At 44.9% G+C, this 12178-nt stretch overlaps 1 protein-coding gene across 1 annotated transcript in view; it reads right to left on the minus strand.

Moving 5' to 3' along the window:
* Window positions 1-10115: 10115 nt before the first annotated feature.
* EPHB1 (EPH receptor B1) overlaps window positions 10116-12178 on the minus strand; it is a 552359-nt gene continuing 550296 nt past the window's right edge. The window contains exon 17 of the mRNA XM_084846918.1: window positions 10116-10523. The gene's annotated coding sequence lies outside the window, so the exon portion shown is untranslated. The remainder of the gene's footprint in view (window positions 10524-12178) is intronic.

Consider the following 12178-nt stretch of genomic DNA (forward strand, 5'->3'; position numbering starts at 1 on the left):
GAATCGTCACGTAGCCTATCAGGGGACTTTTTTTTTTTTTTCTTTCATTGCAATGGCGGGGGCGGCAGCCGGTCGAAAGACCGGCTGCCGCTCCCACCCCGCTCGAACACCGGACGAACCGCCACCCGGACCCGCCGCCGGGAGGGACATTCAGGGAAGGTAAGTCCCGTCCCGGGGGAGGGGGCGGGGGGGCGGAGGATTTCTCCCCGAAACTTGTTCGGGGGGCCGAACACGTTGGCGCTTGGCCCCCCGAAGTTTCGGGGAGAAATTCTCCGCCATCCCTAATGTTTAGCCTTGAGAAGAGAACACTGAGGGGAGATATGATAGCGCTCTTCAAGTACTTGAAAGGTTGTCACAGAGAGGAAGGCCAGGATCTCTTCTTGATCATCCCAGAGTGCAGGACACGGAATAATGGGCTCAAGTCACAGGAAGCCAGATTGCTGCTGAACATCAGGAAAAACTTCCTGACTGTAAGAGCAATATGACAATGGAACCGATTACCTGGGGAGGTGGTGGGCTCTCCCACACTGGAGGCGTTCAAGACGAGGCTGGACAGCCATCTGTCAGGGATGCTCTGACTTAGATTCCTGCATTGAGCAGGGAGTTGGACTCGATGGCCTTGTAGGCCCCTTCCAACCCTACTATTCTATGATTCTATGTTACAGCTAGCAAACTGATCCCTGTCCTTTTTACTCTTCTGCTGTGTAGACCCTCAGTTGGGGCTGCCACTGCTGATTGCCAACTGGCAAACAAAACTATCTCATACAGCTGCTGTTATCTAGCTATAAGCAACACTGCCTGTTCTGTGTGCTAAGGTAACCCATAGATACAGTAGATAGATGATAGATAGATAGATAGATAGATAGATAGATAGATAGATAGATAATCCTCCTTTCAAGATAAAAATCCTTCCATAGCTGCTTACAAGCAAGATAAAAAAGATGCATGACTAAAATAAATATAAACAATATTTAAAATATGACAACTCATAAGGATCTCTCCCACAGGGCACTTTATGGTAGAGGCCCTGTGGAAGCTTGGAGGGACAGTCTAGCTGGAGCAAGCTCTGAGGTGGTCTTTGCCTGCCTGTGCCCCTCTCTCTCTTCTGGAATCCTTTCCAGTTGGTGGGACAACAAAAAGTTGGTTCTATGACAAGAAAAGCTATATTCTGCACCCCTTATAAAATATACTTAAGCACATTTGCATGGTTTCCCTCATGTTTCATAAGTTATTCTGCATTTTTATAACTATTTTATCCTGGGGTACTTTTTTTTTTTTTTTTTTACAGTTTTACACAATCTATTTTGTTTCAGCTAGTCATCAGGAGAGCTACAGTATTTACAAGACACAGCAGCCCTACTCTCTGCTTAATGGAAATGGTATTTAGCAACTTCTTTGGTTTCTGAGTAGATTTGTCACCATTTTATAATTCCTTGGCTTGGAATTGGAATTGGTTATTGGATTTCCATAGCTTACCTTAAAACCAAGTATTATGACTCCCTGAGTTCTTCTCCAGCTCAGATTTTAATTTGAGTTGGAGAAGAACTCCCTCCCACTTACTTGGCTGCTATTCTGGCCAGGAGGGAGGTGTTGCTATCTCCCCACTCCCTGGACCACTGTTATGGCAGTGATCAGAAGTCCTGGGAAATGAAATTTTCCAGTATGCCTGACAAACATCAAGGGCCCTGGGAAAATTAAGTTCCCAGACCTCCTGGCACCTGGCCCACAGCTGTAACAACATGCCAAGGGGGAAGGAAACACAGAGACACCTCCCTTCTGCCTCCAGAGCAGAAGCAGCTCTGGCAGGTAAAGAGATTAGGAGGTGAGGGATTGAACACTGTAACATGCCTGATGCCATTAAGAGAAGAACTGGAACTTATTTAACACATAAATGGACATGGCAATAACTCCGCCTATTTTCCAGATTTTTAGGGAAATGGCTTGGCTAGACTAGACTTCCCCAACCTGGTGCCTTCCAAGTGTTTTAGACCTCAACTCCCGTCATCCACATGGCCAATTATGAAGAATTCTGGGAGTTGTACATCAAAACATCTGGAGGGCACCAGGTTGGGGAGGGCTGAGCTATACAATTCTGATTGATTGATTGATTGAATTTATATCCTGCCTTTTTCCTCTTGCAAGGAACCCAAGGCGGCTTACATTACCCTTCTCCTCTCCATTTTAGCCTCACAACCCTGTGAGGTAGGTTGGGCTGAGATTCTGTGACTGGCCCAAAGTCACCCAGTGAGCTTCCATGGCCCAGTGGGGACTAGAACCCGGATCACCCAACTCCCAGTCCAGTGCTCTAGCCACTACACCACACTGGGTACAATTATGAATTGTACCTGGGTGTGTGTGCCCTTCATTGCTGCTACTGAGATTGCAGGCAAAGAACAATCACAAGGCTCCATTTCGCCTCTGTAATGGTAGATATCTGAAAGATGTATACAAGACTTCAAGTTTTTTTATTATTATTATTCAAAATGAAGGTCATCCATACATCTGCTGGCGTCTCTACTGATGGTATAGTCTGTTTGACTTTGCTATTCTGTTGCCTTTGGAAGCATCTGATCATCTTCTTGTCCTTATCTTGTTGATGTATTATGTGTTCCTTGATCTGTCTGTCTCAGCATTCTATTGATACCAGCTAAGGTTGAATGTTATCTCTCTGTTTTTCACTGTTACTCCTTCCCTTAACTTAGTTATAGAATTAGCCTCCCAGTTGCAGATCAGGTAGCCAAAAATCCAAACAGAATGCTAACGGTTGTCTTGCACCTTCCTAGCAGAAGGGAAGGGCCATGGCTCAGTATTACATGCTTTGTATGCAGACAGTCCCACAGTCCTAAATTCAGTCCCCAGCATCTTCAAGTAGGGCTGCAAAAATTCATGCCTGAAACCTTGGAGAGCCACTGCCAATCAGTGTTGACAATACTGTACCCGATGGACCAATGGTCTGACACAGCAGGCTTGTTCAGATAAATATTTACATAGGCTAAAACGGTGAATCAAAAAGGGACGCAAATAGCGCCCACTACGCTATTTGCGTTCCCCTTTATTTTTGCCGTCATAGTCTACATAAATATTTAAGTAGATTAAGACGGCCAAAAATAAGAAACGCAAATGGCGGCGGCTGTACCGGCGCCATTTGCGTACGCGGTTTTTGTTTTCTCCCCAGAGCCCTCCGCAGCCGGAAATCCGGCTGCGGATGGCTCTGGCCTGGCTGGGCCTGGCCAGCTGCTCCACAGAGCTGCCGTGGAGCACAGCTGGCCGTCGAGGATTCCGGGGGGGAGGAACAGATCACCTCCCCCCCCCATCGAGGATTCTGGGGGGAGGGACGGAATGCCTCCCCCCCACCATCAACATAATCCGCGGAAAGGTAAGTGACTTTCGTACATCCCTACATTTGCGTACGCTGGTTTGTTTTTTTGTTTTGGGAGGGGTTAGCCATGATAGGCTACGTAAATACTTACATAGCCTATCACAGCTGCAAGGACGCCAATGGCGGCCGCAGCAACCCGGCCGCGGCAGGCCAGGAGACCAGCCGCTGGAGCCGCCGCCGCCGCCACCGGAGCTGCCGCCGCCACCAGAACTGCCGCCGCCGCATCCGCCACATCCGCCCCAGGTAAGTTCCATCCTGGGGGGATTCCACGGGGGGGTGGGGGCAGGAGGCCGTTCTGCCACGGATTCTTTAGAATCTGGCCTCACTGGAATCCGTGGCGGAATTCTTTGCCATCCCTAGGTATAGGATTGCAGCCTTAAGGTCTCATTCTCCACAGTCACCTCCCTGCAATTCTGCCTTGCAAGCCTGTTATTTGTTTGCTGATTTTGTAGATTGGGAGGAATAAAACAACTATTAGAGAAGTAACTGACAATGGCACACTTCAAAGGCAGCCACTGCAATGTCTACAGTACCATCAGATTACAGTACTGATGTGCAGGGCATTTTTCTACTGGTAAGCAGGGCTAGTAAGTAATACTGTTACTCCTTATTTGATTTTGATTTAGCAGTGGTTTCAAATGTCTCAGCTAGTTCAGTGCCAGACAGAAATAATAGAGGATGTTTCTCCTGTCTCTGTCTTAGCCAATATATCTATACACATCTGCCTATTTCTATTCAAATAGAAAAACACCTCCAAGATATACCTGTGCATCAAAACCTATGAGGAAAACTGTGGAGTATCTACATGGCATTTAAGTTACATGAGACATTATTACAGCTGCCAAAGTCTGCACATACCCCTTTAACAGTTCTGTTTTCTTTTCTTTTAATGGAGGAGGGTTCCCATATTGATCCATCAAGCTACTCAGAAAACATACAGCCTCCTTCTGAAGCCTCAACAGAGGGCCTGAGTAGGCTTTAGGTAGTTTAAAGTAGCTGCCAGATTATATATGGGCTATGGCACAATTAGTGCACATAGTACTTTACACAGTAGGCAAAGCTTGTCTCTTAGGGAAAGCAGAGGGTTGGGTGAAGCCGAGGGATGTTTTGGAAGTCTGAGAGATGGGTGGAGTCCGGTGGACTCCGCCCCCTGTTTGGTCTTGTGGACACCAGTCCATGTACTGCTGCACTTGCCAGGCTCCATTTTCCGAGCCGCTGTGTGGTCCATGAGCGTTCCCTCAGTGAACCACCATTTTGCAAAAAAAAATGGCAGCTTGGGCTTTTTTGTAAATGTAATGTTATGTGAACGGCAGTCATAAAGGGGCCATTTATGCAACGTTACAGGTGAAAATAGTCCATTTATGCCTGTAAAGTTGCGTAATTTTTTGTACGCCTTTTACAGCCACCATTTATGCAAAATTTAGGGTTGGCGGATAATTTCTCCCCGAAACTTCGGGGGGCCAAGCGCCAACATGTTCGGACCCCCGAACAAGCTTCGGGGAGAAATTCTCCGCACCCCCCCGCACCCCGCACCCCGCACCCCCCCGGGACGGAACTTACCTTTGCCTAATGTCCCTCCCAGCGGCGGGTCCCGGCGGCGGTTCGTCAGGTCTTTGTCAGGGGCGGGGGCGGCAGCCGATCTTTCGACCGGCTGTCGCCGCCGCCATTCCAATAAAACTAAAAAAAACACAACGCCCCCGTGATAGGCTACGTGACGATTAACGCTATTTGCGTTGCCCTTATTTTCGCCGTAGTCTACGTAAAGATTTACGTAGACTACAGCGACCAAATAAGGAACGCGAATGGCGGCTCCCTATGGGGGCCGCCATTTGCGTACGTGCTTTTTTTTTTTTTAAGTCACCCGTGATAGGCTACGTGACGATTTACGTAGCCTATCATGGCTGACTTTGCAGATCTAGCCGTGATAGGCTACGTTAATCGTCACGTAGCCTATCACGGGGGCATTTTTTTTTTTAACTTTTAATTTCGCGGCCGGGCGAGGCGGGAAGCCTCCCCCCCCCCGGCCTGAACTTCGGGGGAGAGCAGCGAAGCACCTCCCGCCCCACCGCGAAAAGCTGCGAGACCAGGTAAGTGGGTTTCGTGCACCCCTAGCAAAATTACATTTATTAAAAAAACCCAAGCCACCAATTTTTGTCACAAAATGGCGGCTCACTGAGGGATCGGTGGCTGCCGGGTGCTTGCGGGACACCCACAGACTGCATAGCAACTCGTCCACAGTGTCAAACAGGGGTGGCCTGCTTGTGGGGGTTCGGTGAGCACCCAGTGGCACTGACAGAAGTGAGTTTGTCCATCCCTAGCAAAGCCCACTCATTCAGCACTTGCAGGAGCTCCTACAAGTCCTGGACAAGTGCACAGCCACTGTTCCCCCAGAGGAATCCCCTTGTTATCTCCAGTGATAGGTTAGAGATAACAGGAATATTCCTCTCCCCACCTTCTCCCAAAGCCCCAGGGGTGTGGCTTGGGGATGGGGAAGAGCCTATGGAGGGATCTCAAACTTCCACAGGCCAGATGGGCAACCTCCACAAGCTGTATTAGGCTCACAGGCCAGAGGTTGCCCACCTATGTATAACAGGACAGGTCTCTGTGTAGCAGAATATGTATTACAGTGAGTGACATTGATAAGAATGTATTGTATTGTGTAGAAGTGATTAGTTGTGTGTGTGTTGTGAAATAACTGTAATGGAATGCATCAGATACTCAAACTCCTCCCATGATTACATCACTTCCTGCAAGCCAAAACTGGCCATTTCCTCCCTACTTCACCAAGCACCATTCCAGATGGAGCTTTTGTCATGCCACCACCGTGCCTCATTCAGATGATGACGATCCACCTAAGGATGCTGGAGAAATTTGAGACGGACTACAATGAGCTCAGATTTCTAAGAATCCGACCTGCGGAATCTGCTGCAGAGCGACCCCCTCAGGCCGCGCGGAGTTAGGGATGGCGGAGAATTTCTCCACGAATTTTCGGGAGGCCGAGCGCCAAGGCATTCGGCCACCCGAAAGTGTTGAGGAAATTCTCCGCCGCCCCCCCCCCCCGGGATGGGACTTCCCTTCAGCGAATGTCCCTCTTGGCGGCGGGTCCCGGTGGTGTTTCGGCGGCGTTTCGTGGGGGGTGGGGGCAGCGGCTGGTCTCCCGACCGGCTGCCGCCGCCATTACAAAATAAAAAAGTAAAAAAAAAAAAAACACCACACACCCATGATAGGCTACGTGATGATTTACGTAGCCTATCACAGCTAGATTTCCAAAGTCAGCCATGTTAGGCTACGTAAATCGTCACGTAGCCTATCACGGGTGACTTTGGAAGAAAAAAAAAATGCGTACGCAAATGGCGGCGGCCCATAGGCGCCGCCATTTGCGTTCCTTATTTTGGCACATCTAGTCTACGTAAAGATTTATGTAGACTACAGCGAAAATAAGGGCAACGCAAATAGCGTTCCCTTACTTTCGCCGTAGTCTACGTAAATCTTTACGTAGACTAGACGTGCCAAAATAAGGAACGCAAATGGCAGCGCCCATGGGCCGCCATTTGCGTACGCGCTTTTTTTTTTTTTCCCAATGTCACCCATGATAGGCTACGTGACGATTAACGTAGCCTGTCACGGCTGACTTTGAAAATCTAGCCGTGATAGGCTACATTAATTGTTACGTAGCCTATCATGGGTTTTTTGTGTTTTTTTTACTTTTTCTTTCACGGCCGGGGAGACAGGGCGCTTCTCCCCGGCCTGAATTTCGTCTGAACTTCAGGGGGAGAAGCGAAGTGCCTCCCCCCCACCGCGAATCACCCCTGCGAAAAGGTAAGTGACTTTCGTACATCCCTATGCTGAGTCCGTGGGCTTTCAGATGATTTTTTTTTTTAACTTTCCTGAAATTTACACATATAAATTTGTAGAAAAACACATAAGTATCATCTGAGGAAATGTTAAATGGAATGAGGGATAATACACTAAAAGTTATGTACTAAGGCAAATTATGCAAATGCTTAAATAGTTACATAAATACTTACGTAATTATTATTTGAGTATTTTTCCGTATGACGGAAAAAAAATATTCACATCCGTTTGTGAGTGGATGACAGAACATAAGGGTCCTGACAATCTGCAAAATACAGACAGAGCAGATTTTACACAGTCCATACATCCCTATATCCACCACATCTTCGGCTTTTTCTTTCCACAGAAAATCCATTAAGAAGACAGAATAGCTACACTGTGCCTTCTAATTGGTAGCACTAGAAGCTCTCCATCTGTAAGTACCCTAGTTGTGATTTTCGTGAAAGCAGGTATAGAACATACACACACACACACACTAATAATTCTGGGACTGTTATGTTGCAAAGCAGAATTCTGGGATTTCCGTTAGGTTATTACTGAATTGGTTGTGGTCTAGCTTCCAATGAGATTTTACCCAACATTAAATTGTTGTGACAGTCTGTATGGTCCCAGGGCTTTGCTGAGGGACTAAACACTACCCAAGGGCTGAGGGAATTGGAAGTCTGTGCAAATCTTTAGGTAGAAGTGACATATGAGAAAATGCTTCAGGTCAGAGTGTACAAAGAAAACTAACGCCACAAGGCGGCATGTTCTATTTTGTAAAGAGTAATCTCAAATCTGGCATAGCAGTTGAGGGATGTTATTTCAAAGTAATACTGTGAAAGCAAAGCCTGGGGATTTGATGTGCAAATGTTTCATGCGTTCTTAAAGCTCCTCCCAAGTGGCCATTGCCAAGAAATACAGTACAAGTAGTATGTTAAGTACAAATCGTGAAGTATCTTGTATTGCTTTACCATTCCTGATGTGACAGGCATGAAGGTTAAAAAAAGAAAAGAGAGAGACTAACAGTACAATCTTATACATGCAGCCTAAATGCCAGGAAATTCTTCACCCCAGTCACCATTAGCTCACTCAGGGCTGGCTCTCACTGAGGTGGTAAACTGGTATCTGGATTGTATCATTTCAGACTACTGGTGGGCGCACATGTGATGGAATCCCCCCCTCAACACACACACACACACACACACACACAAAATATTAATACACATATAAGTCTGTTAGGGAGGAACTAGGCTACAGTCTTTTTCCTTCACATCTAGACATCTATGTAGAGGGAGTTTTCTTTCCTTGTTTGCATTCAGGAGCATTCTGTCATGTGAGCCCTAACCTGTAATCTGAGGTGGTACTACAACCCAAACACAGATTTACCACCTCAGAACTAGGCCTCTCAAACTGTTATTTTTTTCATAACTTGGGTGTTTGAGGTAAAGATGTTAGAGGGAAGTTAGTTGCTCTTTTCCCTGTTAGATGTCAAGAGAGTACATTTCTGCCTGTTTGCAGAATTCTCTGTAACCAAGATAGGTTACATTGTGGATAGGAACAGGCTTGATTCTTAACAATTGGAATTTTGTTAATTACTCAAATTAATTACTCACACAATTACTCAGTGGCAAGAAACAGGGTTAGCTCACCCCAAACCCAATGGTGTCCCTAAGTACAGCCCTTTACTTTCTCCCCCACATGTAAACTAATGCTATTCATGCGCATGAGGAACAGTAACACTGAACATGGAAGCAACATTGTCACAGTAGCAAACCTGAGAGCTAACCACCCTTAACACTGTGTAGCCTACGTCTCACAAAGGAAGGCAAAGAAATAAATATAGTGGCTTCTCCCATTATTTTGAAAATATAACCTCTAAAGTTAAAAATATAACATCTAATTGGATCTGGGCATTCATCTCCTAAAATCCTCTGATTTCTTCTCAACAACAAAACAGAGACATATTTCATGTGCTTCATACACGTCACTTTCTTTATCTGGAATGTCACTAGCCTTAGTGGATAAGACTGATTCAGTATTTTTTCTTTAATATAATTTCATATATATGCAGTAATTAAGTAATCAAAGCTGCCATCCTATGCACACTTCCCAGGGAGTACGTTTCTACTGAAATTAAGTACAATTTATGATTTCTAGGTAAATGCACATAGGAACAGACTTAATCCACACGCCACTCACTTTTTCTTTTGCATCCAGATGCAGCTGCTAGAATTCCTCCCTCTTTTAATCAGTTCTAGTATGTTGTGAACTTCTCCCTGCTCTTTTCTTGACTCCTAAGAAAAAGTAGTTTGGTACAGAATGTTCTTTAAAGTCAGCTATCTCTTATGCATCCCTGATTCACTGTAAGTGTGTGTGTGTGTGTGTGTGTGTGTTTAAGTACAGATATGTATATCTGAAGTACATATCTGAGGTACACATGCACATTATCTCTAAACACAGTACACTCTTAGATGATATGCAATACCCAAGAAAGTACAATATAGCTATTACCACCACTCTAGTTATGGAGAATGCATATGTTTCATATATGGGTTTGATTTGTCATAGATGGAAGCAAATGTCATATTCTTTCATATATATTTAAATAGAAAATACGTTTTTGAAATGTGCATGCACCCTTCATAATAGAAAGTAATTTGTAATTGGGTATCTTTACCCAAATACAAAATACTGCATACATTCAAAGGGATTCACTTCCAAGCAGACATGTATAGATGTGCACTGTTAAGAGTGAACTATTTTGATGTTCTTACTCATACGGATTGGTACCTGGTGCTAATATGTAACACACCATATTCATAACCTTGCCCTCTTGCCTTTTGATAGTATTCTTCAACCTCAACTACTAATTTTTTTAAAAAAATCACCAAGCTTATTTCATAATTTTTATTGAGTGCAATTTTCTTTTTAGTACAATATTTTCTGAAAGTTACTATTACAAACTCTGACAATTTTGACACAATCAACGAGTTGAACGGGAAGGGGGGAAATGTACAAGAGGGTGCATCCTTTATAGACATCGCATTAGCTATGTACATGGCGGGTCCTGTGTTGGCTGGGACAGCGCATGTGGCTGCAGTAGGGCTCCTGGGGTTTCTGCTCATTCGGACACAGCATGTCCTTGACACGAGAGCCTGACATCGCCCCGAGGAGATCACAGCTCATCTGCAGGGCATGGCTACCTTGCCAGTGGAAAAAGAGGAGGGGGTTGCGGTGGTAAGCTCGACTGTCAGGACTGGACTCTTTCCATGTCCTTCTGGCATCAAATAGTGGTATAAAAGTGTCCCTAAATGAGAAAGGGTAGAAACAGAAGAACAAAGTAAGTTTATTTTGTTTCTTAAATCACACAAACTTTTTATTGCTAATACAGCCACATTTCAGGAGAGTGGAAGATTGAACAGGGCTGGCCCAAGGCATGTTGCTCTGTGAGACAGAGCAACAAATGGTGCCCACACCCGCCTAAATGAAGGCGCAGAGTCTCCAAGGCCAGCCACATTCTTTAGGCATCTGAGGCAGAAAATGTCACAAGTACCTTTCCCCCACCCAGGTACTACTACTATGATGCATGCCAATGCCGAGTAATAGTAGTAATAATAATTTAGTTAATTAACAATTTACTGCTCTTCCATGATGCAAAATCAGCTACCTGAGATGGCCACCTCACTCTACCTAAGGGTAGGGCCAGCCATGCTATCAGTTCTACACAAGGCTGCAACATTTTCATTTATTAATCAGTTAATTTAATTGATTAAAATAACTTTTGACTGACTAAAAAGATGCTGGTGGTGGTGATGGTGGTGCATGTGTGTGTGTGTTCAATGTAAGTATCTGTAGAAACTGCAGATGATAGGGACCATCTTAGAAGAGGCATTCACCCATCTCTCACAGATTGGAGGGAATGCCTCTTCTGAGTGTCAGACTACTCATGTTAAATACATACTGTGCAGCTCTGTATCGGTTTTTTGTTTACTTAAAAGTAAGTGTGATGGGAATAAGATCTTTTTTTACTATTGCTGTTTGGCATGCAGGGAGTGGGCAGTGGGTAGGATCATGGCAGGGGAAGAAAGATTAACCCTCCCCTCATACTGGAGTTCTGATTTGGATCTGGCCTCCACACTTACTTTTCAGTAAACAATAATAACAAAACCTACAGAAGTGTATGCTATGTATTTAACATAATGTGTAGTTTAAACCTAAGGTGATGTATCATCCCAAAAGAAGCTACTTTTTCCACAGCAGTGGTTTCATTCATATGCAAATTCATGCAGATTGAATTGATTAATTTATCAATTAAAATTATGTAATTAATCACCTAGGATTTCTTTATTCAGGTGGCAGTTCTATCTAGAAATAGCTATTAGCACAACAAGATGTTGTTTCTATAGGCCAACAGTTGCAAGGGCACATGGTCACCTTGTTGCTCCTTAGGCTGTATCTAAAGGAATACTACTCAGTGCAGCTACCCACTATGCACTATGTGTGCGTGTTTTGGTACAATTCTACCAGAATCTCTTCCTTCATTCCTTCTCCTGTTACATGGGTTGCATTGATATGCCCCCAGCCACAACTAATGAGAGATTCTAATTTAGTTTTTTAGGCTAGCATCTATCTACCATGGCTTCTGTTACACACTTCTTTAGTGCCAAAGGTGTACTAGGTGCCAGACTGAACATAGATATGATGACAGCTAGGACTGCCTAGGCTTTAAAACTTATAACAAAGTGGTTGGGCTGTAGGTGGCTACTATCCTTCACAACCAAGCTGTTGTTTTAGCCCCAGAAGGGCAGAAATATCAGGGAGGTTCTTAAAGCCTATTCTCTTGCCAGAGGGGAGCATGGCTTTCCTAAGTCTAGGGGTCAGACCACAGGACTAGGGATGGACAGATCTGTCAAGTTCGCTTCCACTCAGTTTTCATATTTCCAGCATTACATTCATTCCAAC

Source organism: Heloderma suspectum, chromosome 3, assembly GCF_057233095.1.
Source record: "Heloderma suspectum isolate Gila_16-S chromosome 3, 16-S_ref, whole genome shotgun sequence".
Lineage (NCBI taxonomy): Eukaryota > Metazoa > Chordata > Lepidosauria > Squamata > Helodermatidae > Heloderma > Heloderma suspectum.